Source organism: Apodemus sylvaticus, chromosome 23 (genome assembly GCF_947179515.1).
Source record: "Apodemus sylvaticus chromosome 23, mApoSyl1.1, whole genome shotgun sequence".
Classification (NCBI taxonomy): domain Eukaryota; kingdom Metazoa; phylum Chordata; class Mammalia; order Rodentia; family Muridae; genus Apodemus; species Apodemus sylvaticus.
In genome coordinates this window covers 42,232,448-42,260,387 of record NC_067494.1, presented here as the reverse complement: position 1 = coordinate 42,260,387, position 27,940 = coordinate 42,232,448, and the positions used below count along the sequence as shown (strand labels likewise).

The 27,940-nt window shown below is 45.0% G+C and overlaps 1 protein-coding gene and 1 pseudogene across 1 annotated transcript in view; one reads left to right on the top strand and one right to left on the bottom strand.

Annotated features, from left to right (window-relative positions):
* Prkn (parkin RBR E3 ubiquitin protein ligase) overlaps positions 1-27,940 on the top strand; it is a 1,193,927-nt gene that overhangs the window by 1,071,163 nt on the left and 94,824 nt on the right. The gene's annotated exons all lie outside the window — the stretch shown is intronic.
* Positions 7,066-7,205, bottom strand: LOC127674301 (uncharacterized; annotated as a pseudogene).

Genomic DNA, 27,940 nt, shown 5'->3' with positions numbered 1-27,940 from the left:
CCAACAAGGAGGAGAAAGGAAAATGGAGGCCGACATGATGATTCATAAGGTTAGAATAATTGGGATAAAGCTTTATCATTATCAATTGGCTTTGAAACTATTATATTGGCATCTTGTAAGTTGTGATTTTATCGATACATAAATCTGATTGGTTAACTATAAGCTTTAAGAGATTTAATTCTACCGGGTAAATGGGCGTTGAGATAGCTAACCGTGGGGTATATGAGGCGTTGCATGGTAGTGAGAGGAACTGGGGGACCCCACACACATGCCGGAGAGTTTGCAGGCAGAGAAACCGCTGAGTTGAGATCATTCAGCTGGAGCCCTGTGGTCCACCAGTTGATCCGGCCCCACCAGGGAGTTGGTGAGTTCTTTTTTTAATATTTCCCTTAACACTATCTTGAATGCCATTTTTAAATACATAAAATAAAATATATGAAAGTCAAAGGAAACCCAGTTTTCCAAATAATAAAGGCAGATTAAATAGATTAAAATGCATCCCTTTACTAATGCTTTAAATAACAAATCAGTGTATTTAAAACACAAATAGATATCCCTTACAAGAAACCAGACCAGTGGAAGCGCATGCCTACAATCCCAGCACTCAGTGAGCTACAGTAGGAACGTTGTGAGTTTGAGGCCAGTTTTGTGACTGTGTGTGTGTGGACAGAGGTGGATTGCTACAACTATCAGCCTGCGCCCTGCACCAAGTTTCTCCATATTGTGTAAAGCAGTGACTTTTCACAAGGTTTTTCATACCTTGCCCTGGGAGACTCTGTTTCACAGTTCACAGACAACCTTTGAACCATTCTTTATTCCTTTCCTTTCTTTCTTTCCTTCTTTCTTTCTTTCTTTCTTTCTTTTTTACTTTGAGACAGGGTTTCTCTGTGTAGTCTTGACTGTCCTAAAAGTCACTCTATAGGTCAACTGACCTTGAACTCAGAGATCCTCCTTCCTCTGCCTCCCTAGTCCTGGGATTAAAGGGACGCACCACCACTGCAAGGCTTTGAATACATTCTTAACACAAACCCAGAGGCAGGCCACCCATTTCTTTGCCGTGCACATAAATAACACTTGTGCAGACAGTCCACGAAGCTCCGGCTGACAAACGGCTCACTCCTGAAGATAAAGAGTACACCACCTATAAACTTATCAAAGCCTGCTGAGCCATGTGAGAACATGTAAGCATGTTGAAACCTCAGAAAAACCAGGTCCAGAAACTGACAAGTACCTGAACGGAAGACTTGTCACCAGCCCTGACACGCGGTCATCGTCCTGAGACATGGTCACAGCTGTGTCTGGGACTCCCACGAACCAGTCATATCGCCATCAGGGATATGTACCAACATACAGAGGACTTGTGATGAGCCCAGGGCTTTGTGCCCTTCTTGGTCCCCACTGCTGACCCCCACAGAGGCCCTCTTTGTATCTCAATCCGCCTTTTGCCTGTGCCTAAAGGAATGCCCCCTGGAGCACCTTGAACTCAGCAGCAGAACCTCTAACCTCTTTGAAGTAGCCCTGCTCTGTGTAAATACACGTGGATATATTTAGTATGTGATGGTTGAGAATTAGCATTAACAGTTAAGCTTGGAATAAAAGAACTTATTTGCCAACAGCCAGCTATCCAGAGAAACCGGTATACCTGTCAGATAGCAGCCAACAAAATTGATACTGTTTATGAATGTGTTGTTATTCCAACAAATTCCAACCGTAGAAAGACACAATACATGTTCGTCTGTTTCTGACATCACACGCACCTGAGGGAGAGAGACAGAGAGGCACACAAAAGATGGGGACAAGAAGGCCGCCTCGGAAAGGACCAGAAGTAGTTCAGATTTGAGGTTTTTGCTTAGATGTTGTAGTATTTACATATCCAAACTAGGTTTGATGGGAATGAGTCTCTAAACACAAACCCATACTCATTTCAACATATACCTTCCTTCTGTGCATACACTGAGAGCATGTTAATACAACATGTGTGTTGAAAGAAATGCCAATTTTCACCTAGAGTTTACTGAAATGGAATACATAATTTTCCTCATTCAAACACACAGACCTCATGAAGTCTCATTAATAGGCTGAGTTATATGTGTACATGAGACTCATGTATGTGGTAAGGGTGATTTTTAATTTCTACCTTTCTGATGATCAGTGATATTGAGCATTCTTTCTATGTCTTTCGACCACCTCTGTGCCTTCTTTGGAGAATGTCCATTGAGGTCCTTTGCCTAATCTTAACCAGGTTCCTATTATTAGTAGCAATTGTAGCATTGCTACTGAAGTGCATGCATGCTTCATATTGCTTAATACTAATCTTTAATCACATGAATTATCTGCCAAATATTTTTCTACCAGTTCACATAGTGAGTTCAAAAAGAGCCTGGAATATATGAGATCCTGTCTCGAAGAAGAGGGGGAGGAAGAAGAAGAGGAGGAGAAGAAGGGAGAAGAAGGAGGAGGGGGATGGGGAGTTCGCCTTTTCCTTCTCATGTCTTCTTGGAGCAGTTATCAAATATTATCTGGCCCTCCTTCCCTTTCAAGCTCAGGTGGGGGTGATATTTGCCTCTTTTTTCCAAGACAGGGTTTCTCTGTGTAGCCCTGCCTGTCCTAGAACTCACTCTGTAGACCAGGCTGGCCTCAAACGCAGAGATCCACCTGCCTCTGCCTCCCAAGTGCTGGGATTAAAGGCACATGCCATCGCTGCCCAGCTTTCGTTAAACTTCAACACTTTCTGGAATCAAGACATTCTCTCTTCTGAGATATACATTGCATTCTGTAAACTCTTCTCATCTCTATAATGTCTTTCTTTATACTTAGCTAGAAGTCATTCTGGAGCATTCTGAAGCCTCGGCCATCCTGTAAAGGATGGTTTCGTGGTACCCGCCAATATCTTACGAACTCTGCCATGCCCTCTGCACCAAATCTTAAGCTGCCAAACAGTCCAGAAACACGTGGACCAGCAGAGACAGAACTATGGGTATAATATGATAATATATCAGTGGAGGTACCTCTTGCTTTTTAGGGGACATGATGTTTATTTCTGTATTGGGGCTGATAGATCAAAGTTGTTCAATAGTCAGTATCTTGGTTTGGAGTCTGGTCTTTGTGGGTGGGTCACAGGTAGCAATGGTAATGCAGTCCGTATGGACAGAGTGCTCTTCCTCATCTTACCTCCTTGTGAGCCTGACATATCCACTCTTAACCGTAAAGTTTCTTCTCTCCCTCTGGACCACAGCAGTCTCCCCAGAGTTGCCAGGGTAACACCACTCACCCAGCATTCTTGCCCAGCCTTTGTAATGAACTACAAACAGACAGACAATATAGAACACACGACCCTGAAGTTGAGTTGCTTGCATAATGTATAAATAGAATCCAATTTTGGAGCCAGTTCTTACTTATCCTTATATTGGTTGCACAACACATCAGCCTGTAGCCTGAGGAACCCATCCAGTGCTCCCTCCAGTATCATTTTGCTCAGTCTCCTGAGACTGACCCTATGTCATTGGGTCCTGAGGTTCCTATTTTGAGCATAATCTGTCTGTCACCCATCTCTCTTTTTTTTAACCAAATTATAATAGAAATTTTATTTCTATAATTTTAAACTTCTTGTGGTGGTTTGAATATGCTTGGCCCAGAAAGTGGCACTATTAGGAGATGTGGCCTCATTGGAATGGGCGTGGCCTTGTTTGAGGAAGTATGTCACTGTGGGGATGGGCTTTGTGACCCTTCTACTAGCTGCCTGGAAGCCAGTCTTCTGCTTGCCTTCTTCGGAATGAGATACAGAATTCTCAGCTCCTTCTCCAGCATCATGTCTGCCTGCACGCTGCCATACTACCTGATATGATGATAATGGACTGAACCTCTGAAACTGTAAACCAGCCCCAGTTAAATGCTTTCCTTTATAAGACTTGCCTTTGTAGGCATAAAATTTTTTGCAACCTATTTTTAATAAGGGTTCAACCTTTCCTCTCACCAGCAGAGGCAGTGGGAGAGAAAAGTTATTAGGATATAGGGGAAGTAGACCTGTTCTGCAAGAGTTCTTTGGGGGCAAGCTTGATCTTTGACAGTAGTTCAGTCCCATAGCAAACACCAAATACGAATCAGCAGCTGCAGATCAGTCCTCTAGGCAGGCAGACACCAGGCAAGAACCAGCAGCTACAGTGCAGTCCTCTCAGCAAGCAGACACCAGGCAGCTGTAGTTCAATCCTGAAAAAACTGTCAGGTTTGCCAAGCAACCTGAGGTAAGGCCACAGAAGTGGCAGGCTGCTGCAGGAACCTCACAAACAGTTCTTTGCCAAGTTTATCTCGATGGCAACATTATCACAAGTTGAGCTCAACAACACCATGTAAGGCGAACCAATACATGTGTGTCTGTTTGTTGTTATCGAAGAATAACCAGGCAGAGCAGACCAAGCCAATGCTCAGTGATTGTCTCCCAGTGTCTGTGGGGACCCTTCATCAAGGGTCCTTTCACATGTTTGCTATATCCAAACATCCTTTCACACATGTCTGCTTCAGGAAAAGTTGTCACGTGTTTGCTATAGCAAGACATCCTTTCACCTGTGTGCCCCAATAAGACAACATTTGACTTAACTAACTTACCAAAAAAACCTAGAAGTTTCCACTTCATGCCTTGGTCATGGTGTCTCTTCACAGCAATGGAAACCCTAACTCTTTTTGCCCAGGATGAAAGATAAAGATGTCAGTGGTAGGCAGCCCAGCACCTCTTCCATTGTGGCAGGTGAGACACAGGGCACCAGCCTGTGGCACTGAGAGATGCCGTAGTATGAGGAACAGGAGAATTAAGATACCTTTTGTCCTGCAACATCACAGTTTTCTATGTATCCCTTCCCCGACAAAAGCATGATCACATTCTGACTCTGCTTCCTGTATCTCATCCCTAAGAATTTCCATCATTCCAGTAGACTCCCTACATCTCATCACAATCCAAAGTAACCAGTGTCCCGGTTCCTGTCACTGCCAGTTAGCTCTGTTTGCTTTCAAATTTCTAAATGCACTCTTTAAGGACTTGTTCTGTTCTGCCCCCTCTGCTCACCTTAAGTCCTGAACTATGCCACCTGCTTACCGCTCATACCAGAACAGTGGTGTGCTCATCCATGCACATAGCTAATTAGCTCAACCCCCAAACTCTCCTACACAGGTCATCTGTTCTCCCTTCTCCCAGCTTGTGTTTTTAAGTGGAAGGTGTGAGCTTGACATCACCTTGAAGCATCAAGCCCGGTTTTCTTACTTAGCCTGACACTGGAGGCCCTCCCATCTATCTCCCCAGATGCACTTTCTACAAGGCTCTGGCCGCCATGCTACACGTAGGAATACCAGAACACCGTAGTACCCACCTTAGGGGAATCCTGCTCTGTGCTGTGGCTTCTCAAAGACATTTTCCCCACCCCCACTCCAGTTTCTCCCTGCCAGGCTTTACCCCTCCTCTCTTTTCCTACCTACCTTATCAAGTGGGCTGCTTTCCAGTGAATGGTCAGGCTCTGGCTCTCCAAAGGAAAGTGGAAGTTAAGTATGTTAGAAGGCATGTAAGCTCATCTGTGCGTAGTATTCAAAAAGACCGTAGACATAAGAATTTGAGAGATGGCCAAAGAGCTACAGGAACACCCATGACCACTCCTCCCTCCTTCTGGACCACCTGTGTGCACACAATTCTTCCTGGAATCCCTAAAGAAAACCTCTGTTGACAACTCACTGACCAAATATGGACAAGGCTGTGGCCAGGAGTCTTTGCGAGTTTCTGAGATGATGAGGAAGGAGTGGAGTGTGATTTGGGGGTGGGAGGAGTGGGGTGATTGCTGTCCCACCAAGATAACTTCTCCGCATCCTTTGAGAGTCACCTCAAGCATCCCCATCTTCAGGGAGCTTTGTCCCAGCACCTCTGTGTCCCAGCACCTCTCCCTCTATATCCCCTAGCAAGCCATATGTTTCTCTGTTGCTAGTTTTAAGACACCACAAACGCTTGAGCCTTCACCTCTCATCTATATGCTTAAGCCGAGATGCCTGTCTCACTAATCATTATGCTGCTATTATACAGATAGCTGAAGGTATGTCTAACTGAACTCCTAAGAACTCCGTGATTTATGTGCCCTGTATGGACTGGAACTGCGTCAGTACTATATGTATCTGTATTAAACGACACAGAGCGCCAGACACACCATCCATCCTCAATAGCATTGACTGATGGATGGATACACAGATGATGGTTACAGCTGTAGGAATGGATGAGAGAAGCCCTCCTCCAAATGCTCCATTCCTAGCGTGTTAAAAAAGAAAGCTATTCATCAGCACAAATGGCTCCTGAAACAGCAGGACTCTGATGAGCAGTAATGAGAGAGGCTTCTTAATCCAGAGGCAAGGAGGAGGAGCCAACGGAAACCACTGAGCAGCAAGTGGGAGTTCTAAGGGAGCTTGGCAGGGAGGCGGACTTCTCCACAAGACCTGTGCACTAGACAGGCTGGATCTCTTGACTAGATTTCTTACTATTACCCTAAAAAAAGTACTTCATTTATGTGACCAGAAACAAACAAAATGAGACAGTATATCACTGCATAACTTTTCCCAGATATCATAGAAAGCATCATGTCCGTGCACAGGCTGAGAATAGTAATAGACCCCAGGAGCTCTCTCTTTCTGGTGCTACCTTCAATAGCTTTCCAATAAGTCAGCTCATTAGTTGGCAGAAAAATACTAGCTTTGGGGGGCTGGAGAGATAGCCCCATGATTATGAGCACATACTGACCTTGCAGAGGACCCAAGTTCTGTTCCCAGAACCCATATTTCCAGACAGACCACAACTCCCTGTAACTCCAACTCCAGGAAATCCAATACACTTTTCCAGACCCTACAGACCTGCACTACACATGCAGATTTCCCCAACACACAAACACACTCACACACATACACACAAGTACACACACATAAACACATTCACACATACATAAATAAACACACACAATTAAAATACAATAAGATAAACCAAAGTCAATGCAGTGGAAGACACCGTTAGTCCCATCACTAAATAGAGGCAGGCAGATCTCTCTGAGTTCAAGATTAGCCTAGTCCAGAGCAAGTTCCAGGACAGCTAGGGCTATACAGACTCTGTCTCAAAACCCCAATAAATAATAATAATAATAATAATAAAACCTTTTTTACACTTGATCTTAGTCAAAAGACCGAGAAGCGATGCAAACTTTAAAAAAAAAAAAAAAAGGAAATGCTAACTTTGAAAACTCAATCCCCCTTCTCCCCCTGGGTCCACATTAATACAAAGAAAGACAATAAAATACTATGTATAAAATTAACAATATGAATGCTCTAAATGAGCATCAAATAGGGAGATATGTACCTGAGTGGGTAACTATTGATGGAATCTTAGATTCAGAAGAGTGCTATTTACTGTGTAGCTCTTGAAAAGTTAGAGCCACAGAGACTAAATACCATGCTATTTGTGATTTGTTAGTTAGCATCCCTCTTTGTTAAGTAAGAGACATGTGTATTTGCCAGGGTTAGGACTAATCTTCAGAAATTGTCAGAAAGTCTTTGACCATAAGTAAGTAACTTAAGCAATTAACAGAATAGAAATATATATATACACACACACACATATATATGTGTATATATGTATATACACATATATACTATATATATATATATATATACACACACACACACATACACATATATATGAAACTTAACTAGGAAAACCTACCAGCCATTACTTAGTATGTGCAGGTATAGACTGGATGATCAGCTCCTCACTTCTTCTAAAATATTGTCTTGTTTGGGCTTTATTTCTGGAGTCCTTTTTTTTATTCGATATATTCTTTATTTACATTTCAAATGATTTCCCCTTTTCTTGATCCCCACTCCCCACAAGTCCCATAAGCCCTCTTCCCTCCCCCTGTTCCCCCATCCGCCCCTTCCCACTTCCCTGTCCCGCTATTCCCCTACACTTCTGCACTGAGCCTTTCCAGGACCAGGGCCACTCCTTCCTTCTTCTTAGACATCATTTGATATGTGGATTGTGTCTTGGGTATTCCAAGCTTCTAGGAGTCTTGAACTAAAAGCCCAGGCAAATGTGGACCAGGCAGGAAAGGGACCCTGGCTGATCTCCATAGGCTGCGTGCAGGAGATCCTTCCTATTCATCCCACAATTGTATCCCCACTAGGACTTCCATACAGACTTCTACAGCTCCCAGCATCCTCTCTTCATGCCGGTATTCTACTTGAACACCAACCCTCTAAAATCTGTCTCCTCAACCTGGTAAGGAAAGAACAGCATTCTCTGCTTGATTTGTTTCTCCCTGAATGCCCAAGTAACACATAAAGTTATTCTCAGTATAAGGGCAGACACAAAGAGAAAAAATAACTGAGAACTCACATATACATGATCAAGTCGTCATTGTAAATAGGCCAAGGTGGTCCTTGGGACATAAACTCACACAGGATCACAAACATACACACTTAAAATTAAATCTTTTTTTATATCTTTTTTTTTTAGCCAGGTGTAGTGACACATACCTAGGCAGAAGCAGACAGCTAGATCTCTGTGAGATCAAGGCCATGCAGTCTACAGGGTGAATTTCAGGACAGCCAGAGAGAGCTTCACGGTGAGACAGGACTGGATGTCTAAATCCAAGAGCCTAAACTATAAAGCTTCTAACAGAAAGCAAGGAGATGGTCTTTGTAAGCCTGGAGTAGGTAAAGTACAGAACACAGGAGGAAAAAAAAACAGACTAATTGAATTGTATCAAATATTTCAATCAAAACTACTCTTTCAAAGATAGCACAAGAAAATGAAAATGCAAACCATCATCCGCTAAGAAAATATATTTTCTATTACATCTGGCGAAGGAAGGGCTGATATCCAGAACATATGAAGACACAACTCGGTAATAAAGATAAGAAACCTAATAAAGATGGGCCCAAAATAAACACCGTTCCTGTGGGTGCTGCAGATAGATGTCACACGTCCGGATCATAGTGCTGCTTACGATGGTGCGCATCGCTTCCCAGAGCCCATCAAATGTCAGCATTCAAACGAGCTCATCTCATCCCATAAAGATGATTTTTAAGAAATCTCTGACAGGAGCAAGGATGAGATAGATCTTGACAATCAGAAGAGTCAGATGTGGGCGCTTCTAAGATGAGGTGGAAATACTGACAAAAGTCATTTCTAGGATTAATTAATTAAGTTCAACAGGACAGGGGAAATGTCATCAGTAGGTAAGGATTTTCCTCTGAGGCACCTGCACAGGACACCTGGCCCTTAAAGCTCCGTGCGTGGGGCTCAGATGTCGCTTCAGGTATGACTAACTTGGAACAAGATTTCTCAGTCTTCCATTCTACTGACTTTCTGATTCCGACCAAATCAGACATTTGACCTTTCAACATAAAATTCTGGTCCACGGGGACCAAGAAATTAGAATATTCTCTGTCCGAATACCAGAGTAGCCTGAGAGGGCATCTTGTGCACATGGCACAAGCCGTGGGTAGTTGACTCTTTCACAAAGCACTTCCCCAGAGGTGTGAGGGAGCAGGGCTTAAAGAGCCATGGTTGGTTTCCAGTACCTCCTCAGACTCAGACAACTTACAGAAAGCCTAAAACTACAGTAAATGGAGCGGCAGGGTGGGCACAGCTAGACCCAAAGTAACCCACACCACCAAAATACTGAAATCCGGGAGAGCTTTGACCAAGTGGGGAACAGGAGTTGGGAGTGGTATCGGCTGAAGGGAGCATGTAGTGTCTCCTCCAGAGGCGAGCCTGAAGCAGAGAGCCCCGAGCACTCTAGTGGGCCCAGGAGACTGCTTTCTCCCTAGAGCCCTGACCATTCCAACTCCCAGGGTTCAAGGACCCTGGTAGAATTCAGTCCCTGTAACTGTCAGGAGTTAGTGCTTTACTTAGATAAATGTTTACCTCCTACTTTGCTTGGTACCTTTAGTACATATTAATCTAGAACACACAGGGATTTCAAATATCCCTGTGCCCCAGGGCCTGCCATGGTGTCTTGTTTATTTAGCAAATGCTCCATCAGGGACAGAAACCAGCTGAGCAAAGGAATCCAGAAGAAACAGAAAATGCCCTTAGCATCAGTCCAGGGTCTTTCTACGGAGATTCTATTAAGCCAACTTTAGGATGCAAAAAAAATATATCTTTTTCTTATTGTTAAAAGTCTCTAGAGAATCCATCACATTTTCCAGCTGCAGAATGTTTGGGCAACAATTTCCAACTAATTCTGCTTATTTTTCTGCAAGTCAAAACTCTCTTCGTGACATGTTACATTTCGAGTCTCCCTTTTAAATATAATTACCCTGGAGAGACATTCAAAGAGCCGACCTTTTCAATAAGGGTTGGGTAGTCTGCTGATAGAATATCACAGTGTTATTTAACTTAAGGGAATATTTTCCCAAACAGATACCCTGGTCAAACCTGCCAACCACCTTTGCTTTGCTCTGAGCCATATAACTAATTTAACTAGTCATTAGCTTCTAGGAAACAGTAGAACATATGCTACAATGTTACCTGAATACAAACCAGATTCTCAAATACCTCCCTGTATGGTATTTCAACAGAAAAAAAAAAATGCCAGCGATCACTGAAAATCTGGGTCTTCTCTAGATGTTGTGCTCAGAATTAGAAGAACACTCACTCTACAGGTAAATTTGTTCAAAGTAAACGATTTGGGGGATGGAAGATTGACTCAGGAGTTAAGAGTACTTGTTGTTGTTCTTCTGGAAGATAAGAGTTTGATTCCTAGAACCCACATTGGGCAGCCCATAACTGCATGTAACTCCATCTCCAAGGGAACCAGCACCTTCTTCTGGCCTAATAGATAGATAGATAGATAGATAGATAGATAGATAGATAGATAGATAGATAGATAGATAGATAGATGTGTGTGTATATATATATATATACACACACATATATATGTGTGTATATGTATGTATGTATATATAATATACAGAGAGAGAGAGAGAGAGAGAGAGAGAGAGAGAGAGAGAGAGAGAGAGAGAGAAAGAACCAATAAGAATAAAATAACCCAAGATACAAATTATTTGGTCTCTTTTTTCACCTCTGTGGATTAGATTTTTTTTTAAGATTTATTTATTTGTTTGTTTGTTTGTTTGTTTGTTTTATGTATATGAGTATACTGTAGCTGTACAGATGGTTGTGAGCCTTCTTGTGGTTGCTGGGGATTGAATTTAGGGCCCCTTTTTGCTCCGGTCAACCCCGCTTGCTCCAGCTAACCTTGTTCGCCCAGTCCCTGCTTGCTCCAGCCCAAAGATTTATTTCTTTATTATATGTGAGTACACTGTAGCTGTCTTCAGACACACCAGAAGAGGGCATCAGATCTCATTACGGATGGTTATGAGCCACCATGTGGTTGCTGGGATTTGAACTCAGGCCCTTCGGGAGAGCAGTCAGTGCTCTTACCCTCTGAGCCATCTCTGCAGCCCCATGGATTAGATTTTTATGATAGTAGGAGATGGCTTATAGGTAATAACTACATGAAGATGCAAAGAATAAGGGGGTGGTACAATATATATATTTTTTTTCTTTAGTTCTGAACATATTGTAGTATCTTATTTTCTGCACATTGGAAATCACTATTGCAAATCACTATCTACTGCAAAACAGAAACTCCCCAGATGAAGTGCGTGGGTGAGAGGTGCATTGTTCTGTGGGTATAACAATAAGTCATTAAAAGTCAGTTTAATACTGACAGTTAATGCCTGAGGGCCTCTGACATTTCCTGATCCAGGTTCTCAGCCTGTTATCGATGCCGAGTGTGGGTTTTGTTTTATGGAGTAGGGCTTAAATCCAACCACAAAGTGGCTGGTGGCTGCCGTGAGATCCGTGCCATTATTGCACCGGGGTGCGAGACTTGCCAAACCAAATTGTTATTGTAGCTCCTGGGGTTCAAAGCTGGGTATGACTGGTAATTACTTTTCTCCTCTGGTAGCTTACATAGCTCCCTCCAGCACTGTGAAAGCTACCCAGTGGGAACGAAGCTTCTCATTCCTCCATGCTCTGTGACTCAAATATGGAGCAGCTGAAGCACTAGGGTCTCATCATCAAGTTCTTCAGGGGTACCAAGAGCAACGGCAGAAGCCTGGAATGTTTGGGAGGCTATGCGACCTCTCTGGAAGTAACCTAAAAGAAGCAACCTATGCCTGGCACTGTAACTTTTATTTATCAGCCTGTGGTGTCTAATAGAGCATTGTCCTATTCTAGGATAACTCCACTTTTACTTTATATGTATGTGTGTAGGTACAAATACTGTAGGAAGATATATATATCTTCTACAATGGTAGATTTCTAATGTTGTTTTTGTAGGGTTTTGTTTGTTTGTTGGCACATGTGTGTGCATGCACATGTGTGTGGGGGGGGAGGGCAGGGAGACAGACAGACTCTTAGGGTTTTACTGCTGTGAACAGACACTATGATCAAAGCAAATCTTATAAAGAACAACATTTAATTGGGGCTGGCTTACCAGTTCAGAGGTTCAGTCCATTATCATCAAGGCAGGGACATGGTGGCACCCAGACAGGCATGGCATAGTAGGAGCTGAGAGTTCTGCATCTTCATCCAAAGGAAGCCAAGGAGCAGACTGACTCCTCCATAGTGGACAGAGGTTCAAAGCCCACCCCCTACAGTGACACACTTATTCCAATAAGGTCACACCTTGTAACCCTCCTAACAGTGCGAGAGAGAGAGAGAGAGAGAGAGAGAGAGAGAGAGAGAGAGAGAGAGAGAGAGAGAGAGAGAGAGAGAGAGAGAGGGAAGCAGGCTGTCCTGGAGCTCACTATGATGACCAGGCTGGCCTCAAACTCACAGAGCTCTGTCTGCTTCTGCCTCCCAAGTTCTGGGGTTAAAGGTGTGCACCACCACACCTGGCTTAGGATGTGTCCTTTATGGAGAGAAATGAAAGCAGCGTCTCTTGTAGTATGCCTCCTGACCAAAGTGAACCCTGCAGAAGACACAGTGTAAAATGTGATCTGCTTTCCAGCGTTGCTAGCCTAGGAAGCAAACTTGGCCTGTACTCTGGTGCTTGCCTAGGGCTAAAGTAAACCTTTCACCCTAGATGATGGCTTCCTTTGGTGATTAGGCCACGTGAGAGCCCCCAGATAGCGGGAGCCAATTCCAGGGCACAGGGGTGCTAGCCAGCCCTGGTGAGCTCAGCCTTGCCTCCAAATCACTTCCTGGGGTGGCCACTTGCCTTCCTTCCTCCAGCCAAGGCAGATGCAGAGACTTGTGACATACAAATCGTATCCACATTAGCCTTAAAAAGAGTGGCTTCTGGTGGTTGTAAGACTTTTCCATCAAGGTACCGAAGAGGCAGACAGATCCTCATCTCTCTTCACCCACCATTTACAAATAGGCATTCCTCCCTGCACGAGGTTGCCTTGCACACTGAACAGCCCTCACAGAGAGGGTGAGACTCAGCAGAGGTGGAGGGAAGCCATTGTCCTGCATCACCATGAGCACAAAGCCAACATCCCCGGTGGGCTGCAAAAGAAGAAAACGACCCTGCACTCCCAGCACAACCTCTGTGCTCCGCGGTTCAAATGGTTCCCTGCCTCCGAAATGCTCCTTCCTTATTAAATCAAGGGCAGTCATATATCATTTGACTAGAGGAAGGAAATAATTGATGGTTTCCCATTATGGAGCATTTGGTCTGAACACTGGCTCAGCAGCACGCAGCATGCAAACATTTTAGGAGACAGGCAGCCATGGGAGGGAGACAGACTGCTCCTTCTGCCACGGCAGGGGTCACAGGCTGCCACCACAGCTTCCAGGTTCAAGCTGATGGCCTCCGCCTGCCCCGTGCTCTGTGAAAGCACTCTGCCCTCCCTTCTACTTAATAATTAAAATTTCAATCATTCCCTCCAATAATGATCATGATTAAAGAAGGACGACACGCTTCCAAATCTGCAAGACGCGTTAAGAGACACCAACCTTCTTTAGAGAGGGAGGCTGCCTCACACACACTTTTTTTGGGTTTATTTATGTTCTTGGGTTCTGTCCCCAAAGGCTTTTCTTAAAGAGATAGTCTCTCCAGCCACGGAATGGGAACAGGTGTGGACCATGTTCTGTGTCTCTCCCCAGATTCCTAAGCAGCCCAGTCACTACTGAAGGAGTTCATTTCTTACAGTCAGCCTGGATCCCGTCCCTAAGAACCCACACCTCTGCAATACGAACACGAAATCTGCAGTCTCTGCATCTCTTTGGATCGCTAACACTCTCTTTCTAAATCACTACAGAGGAAGGAGGAAAGAGGCCCTCCCAACACATCCTTTATTTGTATGTCTATAAATGTCACCCCTCCATATTCTTATAGTTATTGGTTTTCCTACCTACAGTTTTCTTGTTTTAGTTTTCTTCAGCCTTCATATTGCAGAATATACCTCAACTCATTGACTACTTTAACCATTCACACAACCGTGGTGTTACTATAAACAACATATGCAAATAGAGGCACAAATATGAAAGACAGTATTCACTGTCTGTTCCAGCTTTGTCCTCAGGCCCCATGGGATAGCTAATAGGGCGTGCTGGACATTTTTATGTCAACTTGACACAGTCTAGACCAGTGGTTCTCAACCTTGCTAATGCTGTGACCCTTAATACACTTCATCATGTTGTGGTGAACCCCCAACCATAAAATTATCTTAATTGCTACTTCATAACTGTAATTTTACTATTGTTAATGAATCATAATATAAATATCTCTGTTTTCCAGTGGTCTTAGGCAACCCCTGTGAAAGGGTCATTTGACCCCCAAAGGAACCACTGGTCGAGAGTCATTTTATGAAAGGAAGGACCTTCAATTGAGAAAAATCCCTCTATGAGATTGGGTTCTAATACCCAATAGAACCCATAGATTGATTCTAAGACAATTGGGCATTTTCTTAGTGATTGATATAGGCAGACGCAGCTGATTGTGGGTGGGGCCACCCCTGGGCTAGTGGTACTTGGTTTTGTAAGAAAACAGGCTGAACAAGCCAATAAGCGGCACCCCTCCATGGCCTCTGCATCGTCTCCTGCCTCGAGGTTCCAGCCTTGTTTGAGTTCCTGTCCTGTCTTCCTTCTGATGAACAAAGATATAGAAGCATAACACCAAATAAACCCTTTCCTCAACAAGTTGCTTTGGTCATGACTTCCTCAACAGCAATACTAACCTAACTAGGACAGAGGGTTTGATGGTTAGTTTTAATTGTCAACTTCACACAACTTAGAGTCACCTGGAGTTTGCCCCTGTGAGGGGTTATGTTCATTAAGTTAATGGATATGGGAAGGACGGCCCAGACCACTGTGGGTGGCACAATTCTCTACTCAGGGGCTGTGGGGGGGTGGCTATTTAGCAGTGGAGAAACTGAACTAAACACAAGCAAGCAAGTAGGCAAGTCTATTGCTCTCGACTCTGGGCTGTGGCTACAATGCGACTAAATGTTCCAGGGTCCCATTTCCTTGAGCTCTCTCCTATACTAGGCCTGGAATGGTAAGCCAAATTAACCCTTTCTAGAACCCCAAGTTGTTTGTGGTCAGGATTTGTTATAATAGCAACAGACATGAAACGAGGACCCTGGTCTTAATAAACTGATCTTGCCATTGGGTTTCACAAATGCCTTTGGTCCTTTCTGACCCACATGGCCTAAACTCCAGTATAAACGTAGTATTAGTGCAATGTAAACTGAGGCATTCCCGAGATACTAAAATCCTCCATAGCCTAGTTAGTAGGAGAATTTGGCGGCTGTCATTGTGGCTCGGTTAAGACACCTATAAGAATCGCAGCCCAGGCTGGAAATTGGATCAGAGATCTTGAATGACCTGCTATGCCTCCCTACAAGTTAAGGAAGGAATCAAGAGGATTTCTTATACAATGAAGGATTTCCCAAGATTACCCTCCCCCCCCCAGCACTATGGTAATTTCAGAGCACTGAGCATTGCCTGCAATGCTAATAGTGTAATCCAAAGCTCTTCCCTCCCAGAACCCCGAGTCACAAGAGAAGCATGCCAGAGGAATCACATGCTTGCTACGGATCCGTATGTATCCCACATGTGATCTTGCTGTGTGCTGCGTCCCACGGAGCCACCAACAAAACACTGCTAGTGCCTCTCGAGTGCCAGCACGAATAATGACAATGACTCCTAGCTCTTGTTACCATTTCCCGAAAAATAGAAAAAGCAAGCACGTGTGCCCTGTGCTCAACCAACCGGTTTCTCCATGCACACATTTGCTGACTTCCTTGAAGCTCCTACTTTCAGATCCAGGATCGGGAAGGAAAAGACAAGAGGAAAAGAAACAAAGCCACATTAGTCATGGTTCTCAGCTTGAAGGCTCTGGGTCACATGCCAGAATCGCTGGCAGTTCTGAATTCTGCGAGGCAGACCCTGAGGTTGAAACCGAGCAGGCGGTGATGTCATGGTCTTACGGTAGAATTTCCCCTCCTGTAAGAAATGTCATTTAAGTCCTGTTCAATGAAAAGATGCAACACACTGAGACTACCAAGACTTAGCTCCTTTACCTGAAGTCAGCTGATGATTACCTCAGTCACACCTACAAGATACCTACACAGAAAGATGTTCTGTCAAACCACTGGACGTGATAGCCCTAGGACATTGATATAACTAACTTCTATGCATGCTTTATCTACTGAGCTCTGTCTGAGGCTGGGAGGAATCAAAGGAAGAGGAGATGCCATGCATGTGCAACCATGCACACATACACGCAAGCACACACATGCAAGGGTGAGAGTTTCTTCAGTGTAATGGTTACAGGGCAAAAGTGAATGCAGTGAATAATTTTAAGCCCAGACTCTCTGACTCCAGAAGCCATAGCCTTTATTTTTTTATTCAATATATTTTTTATTTACATTTCAAATTATTTCCCCTTTTCTGGTCCCCCACTCCCTGAAAGTCACATAAGCCCCCTTCCCTGCCCCTGTTCTCCCATCCACCCCTTCCCACTTCCCTGTTCTGGTTTTGCCCTATACTGCTGCACTGAGTCTTTCCAGAACCAGGGGCCACTCCTCCTTTCTTCTTGTACATCATTTGATGTGTGGATTATGTTTTGCATATTCCAGTTTTCCAGGCTAATACCCACTTATTAGTGAGTGCATACCATGATTGATCTTTTGAGACTGGGTTACCTCACTTAGTATGATGTTCTCTAGCTCCATCCATTTGCCTAAGAATTTCATGAATTCATTATTTCTAGTGGCTGAATAGTACTCCATTGTGTATATATACCACATTTTTTGCATCCATTCTTCTGTTGAGGGATACCTGGGTTCTTTTCAGCAGAAGCCATATTCTTAACGAGTATTCTATATTTGCTGAAGCCTTCATGAACCACACAGAATCCAATCTTCTCATTTCTAAGCTCTCATTAAATTGATTATATGAATTAAATCATTTTAGATCTTGGCACTTAATTATCAAGTCAAAGCCATATGCTATTTTAAAATTTTAGCTAGATATATTTTCATAACTGAAAAAAAAATCTGTCTGGTCACATGCAAAGTATGACAGAATGCATGATTTTTATCAAATCCAAACATACTAGGATGGAAATATATTAACATCTTATACAACAGGGCTAAACTGAACCAAGAGATTTTGGTGGAGGAGTAATATACACAGGCATCTCCTGACTTAACAATGGTTATTCATCTCGGACAAAACGTAGCATTCACATGCAGCAGAAATCATGCTTTACTATTTGAAATTTGATGTTTTCCGGGGCTAGCAGTCTGTGTTGGGATTGCTAACAGTGTCTGGGGATGCTAAGCTGCAATGTTCATAGGGTAGTTGTATTAAATACATTCTTGACTTATGGTATTTTCAACTCAGGACATAGTTATTAGGACGTATCCTCAAACAAGCTGAAGAGTGTCTGCATGTAAAACTAGGGGCTGAAGTGCCTTAAGGCATATACTGCTCTTCTAGAAGATCTGGATTCAGATCCCATTACCATATTAGGTAGTTCACAACTACCTGTAACTCCCACTACAAGGAGCCTGATGCTCTCTTCTGGCCTCCATGGGCAACTGAACTCTTGTCACTCATGATGTGTGGGCACGTGCACACACACCAACACATTCACACACCCACACACACTCAAATACACACACTCAAAATTTAAAATAAATTAATAAAACTTAGAATTAAAGTGAAAGACTCTATGTCCATGTCCTGCAAGTGATGGGATCATCACCATGGTAACGTTAAATAAAGCTCAGACTGACAAAGATTCAAGTCAATGCTCCAGCTGAGACTGTGGCTTCTGGTGCAGCTTTAAGCAAGTTTGTAAGGCAATCCCCAAAGGGCAAAACCTGTTTGGGGTGAGGCAATGCTGTCCTCAGCCACTCTGACCCTCGAGAGATCGGGAAGCGGAGAAATGCTTGCAAGAACCAAACCATAATATTTCACATTAGAAAAGTCCATAAATGTAGAATTCCACGAACTGTCAGCGTTTAGAGGCAGCTCATTGAGAAAGTAGGTCAGCCTGTGGATTTCAGCGCTAACACTCATCTGGAGAGTTGATTTAGATTTAGGAATCAAGTGGAATTTTACAAAGTTTACCATGAGAACTGATGCTATTTTGTCCATATATGAAGATGGGAGGGCAGAAGGGGCTACTCTTTTTCCCTTGGGAGGTGGGTGGTTATAGCTGAGGCTTGCCCAAAATTCACTTTGTAGCCAAGGATAGCCATGAGCTCATAATTCTCCTGCTCTCCCTTTCCAAATACTAAGATTATTACCTTGCACAGTGCTCAGCTGGGACACTCTTTTTAGTAGTCCATTTGCCACAGTCAAAGACAGGCTTTGTGCAGGGTTCGCAGTACCAAAACCCAAGGGGAGTGATGTGGAAATGGGGCACATAGAAGGGATCCTCACCAGGCCACCCCACCATCCACATTTCTCAGATCATTTCAATGATATGTTAGTCCGATATCACCCATCCACTTCTTGAATGAAAAAAAAAAAGCACGCTATATTGATCAACCTTCCACTGTTATGCCAAAACACCTGAAGCTGTATAACTTTAATGGAAAAAAGGTTCAGGCAGCTCAAGGTTTTAGAGGCTGAAAGTGTGGGAGCCAAATTGGTATCTGATGATGGCCCCATTGGCTACACTGCATTGTGGCAGATGGCACCACCGGAAAGGGAGCTTTGGAGAGGCACAGGCCACATGCTGAACCCAAAGCCAGAGATGGGACGGAGCCAGTCACACCCTTTTAGAGCAGCCAATTTCTCCCGAGAACTTACCTCCTCAAAACCTACAGAAGACAGTAACCACAGTGATCTAATTATCCTGCACTAATCTCCACCTTTTAAAGGTGCCACTACCTCAACACCACACAGTAAAGACAAAGCCTCACACATGGCATCCCTTAGAGGATTCCTTCAAGCCACAGCCAAGTCACAGCAGCCTTCAGAAAGGACTTTAGTGTGTAAAGAACATCGCCAACAGAAAAACCACAGCTTTCACCTCTTTTTGCCTACCCATAACATTTTTTCATTATTCATTTATTTTTTATTAGATATTTTCTTTATTTACATTTCAAATGTTATCCCCTTTCCTGGTTTCTCCTCCAAAAACACTCTATCCCATCCCCACTCCCCCTGCTCACCAACCCACCCACTCCCGCTTCCCTGTCCTAGCATTCCCCTATACTAGGGCATCGAGCCTTCTCAGGACCAATGGCCTCTCCTCCCATTGATGTCCAATAAGGCCATCCTCCACTACATACGCAGCTGGAGCCATGGGTCCCTCCATGTGTACTCCTTGGTTGGTGGTTTAGTCCCTGGGAGCTTTGGGAGTACTGGTTGGTTCATATTGTTGTTCCTCCTAAGGGGCTGCAAGCTCCTTCAGCTCTGTCAGCCCTTTCTTCAGCTCCTCCATTGGGAACCTTGTCACAGCTCTCACCTTAAAGGGACTAAGAGTTAGTTTATTTTGCAGTCATTTGAGTGATCATGTTCCAGGAACACAGATTTAGGATACCACACAAAAACAAGTTCCGGGGTGGAAGCAGTTTCATCATGTTTCATAGTTTTTCAGAACAGAGAAAGTCATTAATCAAGATGAGTTTAAGATACATGAGTGGACACATCAGAGAGGCAGGTACAGAGGGGAGGCTTGCCTATAGGCCCAAGGTGTTTGTTATATGATGACATTCTTAGCTCTTGGGTTTGGGGAAGCTAGTGGTTAGATAAGCTAATAGATTCCAAAGGTATTTATCAATTAATCCCAGGAACTTAGTTCAGACAAAGAGGTGGGCAAGCTGTTCCTCTGGAGGGCTAGAACTAGGCCAAGATGAGTAAACTAGTCTTGAGATCTGCAACATCCCAACTGCCTCACAGTACCATAGCTCTATCAGTCAGCGTCAGCGGGCATAGCTTCTCTCCAGGGGCTGTGATTCACAACATCCAGCAGGGTCTGCACCTCAAGGAGTAAATATTTCTCCGTTTATTAAGATTCCTTAATGGAAACATTGGTTTCCATCCTCTAGATGTTGTTTGGAGAAATAGGATACAGCCAGACCGCCTACATCTGACCACCGGAGGATCGAAGCTGGCCTCTTGCCTTTGACTCCATGACAACCAGCAGACTCCTTCATGGCGGGGGCGGGGGATGTGAAACAGGGTAGTTCTGTGAAAAGGAGGAGGCAGAGATATTCCTTCCCTCAGTATGTTTGCTCTAGTCTTACTCTGGTCCCCTATAGGGTGAGCGAGGCCATAGCCATCCTCATTGAGCCTTGCCCTGTCAGTCCTGACTGACTCTGTACAAGACCTTCCCTGAACCCCTGCAGGGCAGATCTTGACTGCTGGCTTCTGAGTTCTTCATTAGAGTCCAGACATCAGTTTCCAACATGCCCCAGAGCTGTTTCTTTGGCACATGGACATCTCAGCTGCCTTACTCAGTCTGGGCTTTGGTTTCTATGTAGTCTGAGAAACGAGTACCCATCAGACACTGGCAAGAGAGGTAACACCTCGAAGCCTTAACTGGTTCCGAGTTGCTGCCTCTCAATAAACCAAGCTTTCCCTGGGGCACATGAGGCACAATGACGAAGCGTGTAAGGACAGGGGAGGGAATCTTTTCTTTCGTGGTATGTTCGTAAACCTTGAAGTTTTCTATTATCTTCCTTGTTGCTATAACTGTTTGTCTGACAAGACACACAATTTAAGGATTTTATTATTGTGGGGTGTTTGGGGGAGCTTGGTTGACTTTGTGGGACCTATGCTGGTTTGAATGAAAACGGCCCCCATAGATTCATAGGGAATGGCACTATTAGGAGGTGTGACCTTGTCGGAAGAAGTTTGTCACTGGGGTATGTAACTGGTCTTCAATACTTTGTGGATTTTTCTTGTTCCTAATCTTTATCCCGTCCCAACTGAGTTTTACCTCCTATTACTAGATAGAAGAGAAAGGAAGAGGAGAGGGGGGAAAGAGAGGGAGGGAGGGAGATAGGGAGGGAGGAAGGGAGGGAGGGAGGGAGGGAGGGAAGAAGGGAAAGAGACAGATACAGAAAGACAGAGAGACAGAGAAAGACAGAGACAGTGATCCTTAAGTCCAATTTCTTCCTTCCTGTTTCTTCTTTGAGCAGAACTACTAACAAACCGAAACCACACACACACACACACACACACATTGATAACAACCACCCACCCACCCACCCACCACCCACCCCCGCCTATTGAGGTCTAGGATTTGTACACCCTCTGAAAAGTTTCCAGAATCTCAAACATCACACAATCACAGAAACTATCTGCAGCTAGCAAACTACTGCAGCTATACCTCTACTAGAGCACGGGACAAATCGTAGCCGCCTGCTGCAGACAGTCTGAAGCAGCCCCACGCCCCGACACCTGGGATTAAAACAAAAGCATAGTCTTACATTTCTGTGTTTTTTAAAGGACCCAGAATTCCAGAACTGTCACCACAGGGGTGGGCTTTGGAGTTTCAGAAACTCGAGCCAGGGTCAGTGTCTCCATCTCTCCCTGATGCCCACTGACCCAGATGCAGAACTTTGGTCCTCCCACCCCCCCCCCCATCTGCCTGTGCGGCTGTAATGGACTGAGCCTCTGAACTGTAAGCCAGCCCTAATTAAACGTCTTTCCTTCATAAGGGTTGCCATGGTCGTGGGGTCTCTTCTCAGCAATAGAACTTTGACTAAAATGGAGGATTTGTTTGTTTCTTTTTGTTTTTTTTGTAGTATGGGTGGTGGTGGTGGTGGTGGTGGTGGTGGTGTTGCTGTATAGGGCTTGTGGTTTAAAGGGATACAGCCCATCATGGCAGTTAAGGCACGGCAGCCGATCACACCGTCTGCAGTCAGGAAGCAGAGAGAAGAATGGATGCTCCTCATTGGCTTTCTTCTTCCTCCTCTCCTCCGCAGTCCAAGCCCCCAGCCCATGGGGTGCTGTTACCATGCTTAGGAAGGATTGGTCAATCCTCTCTGGCAGCACCCTCATGGACATACCCAAAGTACGTGACACCGGTGTTTTGGTTGTTTCCTTCCTGATCCAAGCAAGCGGGCAGTGTGAATCAGCCATCAGGTGTCCGATTTCAGTTACATTGTTTCTCTCCGAATCAGCCATCAGGTGTCCGATTTCAGTTACATTGTTTCTCTCCGAATCAGCCATCAGGTGTCCGATTTCAGTTACACTGTTCCTCTCCGTGGTTGCATGTGTTCAGTCCTGGAAGCAAAGGACCCAGTCTGGCAATTCTTCGGCTTAGAGGACATTCCAAATCAGGGAACTGCTTCCAGGTTGTCAGGTTTTTGAAGGCAGGGCATTGCTGTTTGGTATTGACAGAATTGACAGGGCACACGAATTATAAATTGCAGGTATGAATCAGGCGATTGTAACAATCATACATCGAGCTTCCTCTTCTGTCAGGGTGGACGAGATCAATAACCACAAACCATTTATCCAAGATAATGCTCTGGCCCAGACCCTGATGGTCTCCATTCATAATGCCACAAGTAAGCCATCCGCCCAGGTGACAACTGTCTCCTCTGTATTGACACCCCTGTCACTTTAGCTTCAACTGACAAAATATCAGACCCAACTAAGTTCTCCATCTGACCTTGGGGTGGAAACACTCGGGCTCTCTGTGTGAGCAGGAGCCCTGAAGAAGCCTCCACCTAAAACATTTTCTATTTAATCTGCACTCTGGGGTGTAAGGATTACCAAGCCAGTCAAAGGAAGGGGAGGGGGCAGCTGGAGGTTCTGGGGCTCTAGGATTTCCAGTGACCTTGTGCACCAGAGCCTTCCATCCCCATCTGGCACCCTCAGCTAGGAGCACACAGGCTAAAAGAACTAGCACATGTGTGTATAACAAAGATGCAGGGACTTGGGTACAAAGCTCCGTCAACTACGTCCCCTCCCTAACTATGATTTCAGCCCAATGCAAAATGGTAAATTATTTAAAACATTATGAAATCGGAGGTGGGATTGCCTCTGTATTTTGTTAACACAAACAGCTTCTTCAGTGTGAACTATGCAGGTGACAGTACGGGTCCCGATGTCAAACTGCAACCTCAAGACGCAAGCTAGCTCCTGGCAAGCAGAGAGAAAGAATGAGGAAGGAAGGAGAAAGGGAGGAAAGGGTCTGGGGAGATGGTCCGGCAGGTAAGAGTACTTATTCAGCAAGCAGAAGGATCTGAACTCAGAATCCCAGCGAACCCAGGAGAGGGGAGGCAGAAACAGGTCCTGGCTCAGACAAGAGCTCCCTGTTCAGTGTGGACTCTGTGCCAAGGCAAAGAGACAGAAAGAGACAGGAAGATACACAATGTCTTGCTCTGGCTTCTATGTATGAGAGCATACACAGCCGCATACATACACTACACACATCACACACAATACACACACATACACATATACACATGCACACACATGCACACACGTAATCACACACACACACACACACACACACACATGCACACGCACACGCACAGGCACACACACAGATGAGAAAAGGGAGGTTGGGCATGGATCCAGAGGTCTTCAGGTTTATTTGTCACATTCTTGTGTGGTTAAAGTAAAAAATGGCCTCAATATCAGCATGTGCTTGGGCTGGGCAATGGTTATGACATCAACCTGCGTGTTTTCTGTGCGTCTGAAATACGTCACTACATACGTGCATGCACGCACAGACACCAAACATGATTTTAGAGACCCGAGAAGGAGAGAAAGGATAGGAATATGTAATCGCCTCCATATTATTTCATGAACAGGAGGAGCTTTTTCTAAGCAATACAGAGAAGAAAAGTATCCATAACTAAAACAAAATGTCAATGCATTTCCACTGAGTTCGGTTCTAGAAAGGTTCGGGGATATTCTATGTTGTTTGTGGGCTATAAGTGAATTTTAGGTTTTAGCAGTGGGAAACCCTGGATTAAGCAGGTCATAGAGAATTGAAGAACTCAGCCCCCCTAGGGGCAAAGTGGCCAGTGAACAGCAGTCCCTCTCTGAGTGAAAAAGCTTTGCTGAACTTCACAGGGAGACTTAACTGTCCTAGTAGCAGGTAGCGTGTTACCATGGTAACAGCTCGGTGTGGGGTGAGGAGGAAAATAGGATGAAAAAGGATGTTTTTCCTTCTCTCAGGTTCTTGCCTTAAAAGATCATTTAGAAGTCACCTACCCGGCACTGGATAAACAGAAGTCCTACTTAGCCTTAAGGGAGGAAAGAGCCTCTCTCCCCAAGGTCAGCTGCTCCTGTACCCTAGGGCTCGGAGTGGGTGAAACAGAATTAGAAATATTTCACTGGGGATGGGTGGCATTGTCCCACCGAGTACATATGGCAGGAAAATAGATTGGTAGACGGCATGAAACTCGAATTTTAAAGAAACTCAAAAGAGCCGACTGCTCCGTGGCTGCCTCCCACATGAGCCTCCCTCGCTCCGGCTCCGTGTTCCCAGAGTGGGAGGGTGGGCGGAAATTAGATAAGGATAAATTGTCTCACTTGTGGAAAGCTTCAATTTGATAGAGAGGGGAGGCCTAATAAATCACGGAGGGAAAAGAGGCTCCGTTTGGTTTAAATTTCAAAGTAGGCTTTAGGTTAACAAGGTTAAAAACAGATTGCCCTGAGAACAGGTATGAATCCGTTCCGTTGCTCTCGGATACCCCAAGCATCCTGTTTCTCCCCTGCGTCTGAACAGTCATAGCTGACTCATGCTATGCATTTGGCCTCTTTCAGCTGCCTAGCTGGGTTAGCCCCAGGCCCAAACCCTGAGTCTCTCTGGCTTTATCAGCAATCTTCAGCTCCCCTCAAGTCTCACCCACACACGGGGCTTCCCCAGAGGCCCACACGCCCTCCTATTTCCCCTGAATGAGAGGGGAGAAAAACGTAAGAACAGAAGTCATGAGCGCTCCTAGGTATGGATGAGAAGGTTTATCACGACTATGAATGGGAGAGTCCAGAGTGAACATCGCCAGACTGAGCCAGGCCCTGTGAGAAGAAGATGGAGAGGAGAAAGGGAAGATCGGCGAGCCACGTGACCAGGAGACCAAAAGACCAAACGGGCAATAGGGTAAAAAGGACCAGCAAAGCCAAAATGGATTAAATGGGAAAGCAGGTAGGGGGAGAGCAGCCCAGAACCTGGGCAGGAGAGTTCAGAGTAGGGGGAAGTATAATCCAGTAAGGAGCGCCCGCCCATCCCCAACCCGGGAACAGGTAGGGACTGAGGGATGATGGGAGAACCTTGTGGCCAGGAGGCCCCTCCCTCCTCTACTGTCTCTTGTAAAGCTCCCAGCAGAGGAAGGAAGCCCCCACCACAAAGCTTTGAGTCCTCTGGGGTCTGGCGTCAAGAATGCAGACTCATCCTGTCACTGTCACGGCGCTCAGCTGACCCAGATACAGGGACACATACATGTTGCACAGTCAGGTACCAGGGCATGTCGGTGTCACAGACAACTATACCATCCAGCTCTGCCACACCGCACCTCAGGGTCCCCAGTGGACCACCGAGAGGGCAGCCAGTAATCGCTAAGATGCTCTGAAATCCACCAAAAGGCTCACAGGGGTCGTCCATCAAACTTGGAGAAAGGAGGCTTTTCTTTGTGTCCTCACAGAGGTATGGCTTGTGGGGAAGGTGCCCTGAGACCGGCTGCTCCGCCCATACTACCCTGCTTGAGTGCTGGATGGTCACTGTCCTTATCAGCCTCCTGGTGGTGGGCATCACAAAGTGTAGACCTGCCTCCCGGTCCTTTCCTGGTTGGCGTAGGCGGAAGCACGCACTGACTCAGGCTTTGGCAAGATGCAGTGTAAGGTTCAAGCATCCCAGGTTGCTGTGGAATTTATCAGTCTCTGAAGTGAATGTAGGTGCTCTTACAGCCCAGAGTAAAACTCAGGCAAGTAGAAACAGTGCCAGATATCCTAATTGGTAAGACCATAGTCTAAATAATGGAAAATGCAAGCCAGAGCGATGTGAGGGCTTTGCTCATAAGCTATCACCTCAGCAAAACAGGAACAAGCCCATTAGACTGATAGCTTATACATATCTCTGGCCAAAACCACAGGGGAGCTCCCTCCAAAATAATGGAAAACCAAAATAAATTACACGTAAGGATTCTGCCCGTACACTATGTCAAGAGCGCCATTCTATCCATCGCTGGAACAAACGTTCTTCCCACACCATGGTAGCTCTTGCTGCAAAGCTCTCTCTCCCTCTGAAGCCCTCGCTACCCGCAGACAGGTAGAACACAGTGAATTAGCCTCACGGGAGGAATTCAGCCTTTCAGAGCACAGCCTCACCACATCAATTAATATCTGCTGATTGAGCACCCGCTGCATGCGCACTTTTATCTGTGCTGGGGGGGGGGGGGGGGTGCTGCTGGGATCGGAGTACAGCAGTCGCCAAGGCAGTAGTCTAACCTAAGTAGACTGATTGGGCATACCAGCAGGGGTGACGTCAGCACACCCTCCAGACCCACCGGAGGAACCCAAGGGCTCTGCACAAACACGTGGATTGGGAAGGCAGCTTGCTTGATTTGTCTAAATTCCTAGACACTCAAGTTCTTAATGTTAACTCAGTGAAGATATCCTTGTGAAAGATAGGTTGACTTGTTTCTTACAAGGTGGAGGGAAAGTGGCAGGGGAACTTCAGAACCTCACCCAGGACTGAGCTCTCCTTAGGATGCTCAGTACCCCTAAAGACTTGCCCTGGGATGGGATTTACCGGAGGGGGATCTGGACCCCTCCTCTGGCTTGGCAATATGTCAGTATGTGGCCCAGATGCTCACCGTCCGTCCACACTGTTCATCTTTATGGTAAGACATTTATTTTTATCAACATTAAAACTAACATTAGCCATTGTGGTGGCTTGACCTAGGAATGGCTCCCGTGGGCTCATACAGCTGAATGCTTCAGCACCTCCACAGCAGGTAGGTGATCCTGGGTTCCCTGGTGGAAAAGCAACCCCACGCCCTGTGAGTGCACAGCCCCAGAGCTTGGTATGTTGTTTAGCATCTCATCTCGTGATCCTGTGTAGGGATCCTGTGTAGGGAGTTTGTACCTCATGAGTCACCCACAAGATTAAGTCTAAGATTTTTAAATAACACAGAGAAATAGCTTTGAGTAAAGGTCATTTGTGATTATCCCTAAGGTAAACCGTTTGCCCCCACCTATGGACTTTAGTAATAGTATCTTAAGCTCAGTCTTTTAAAAATATACTTTATGCCCATTTCTCAGTGTATTTCTTCTACTAATCATCTCATGTTTTCACTTACCGTGGGAGATAGAAAGGCCCTTCAACAGATCCGTTCTGGATTTTTGAAGTGGAGAAATAATTCTCCTCCAATTTCAGAGAAATTGAAGTTTACTTAAAGATGATTAAAAAATCTTTCTGACAGATCATGGAGAAGGTCTCTCGCTTCCGAACGCTGTAATTTTAAATAATTCAGAGCT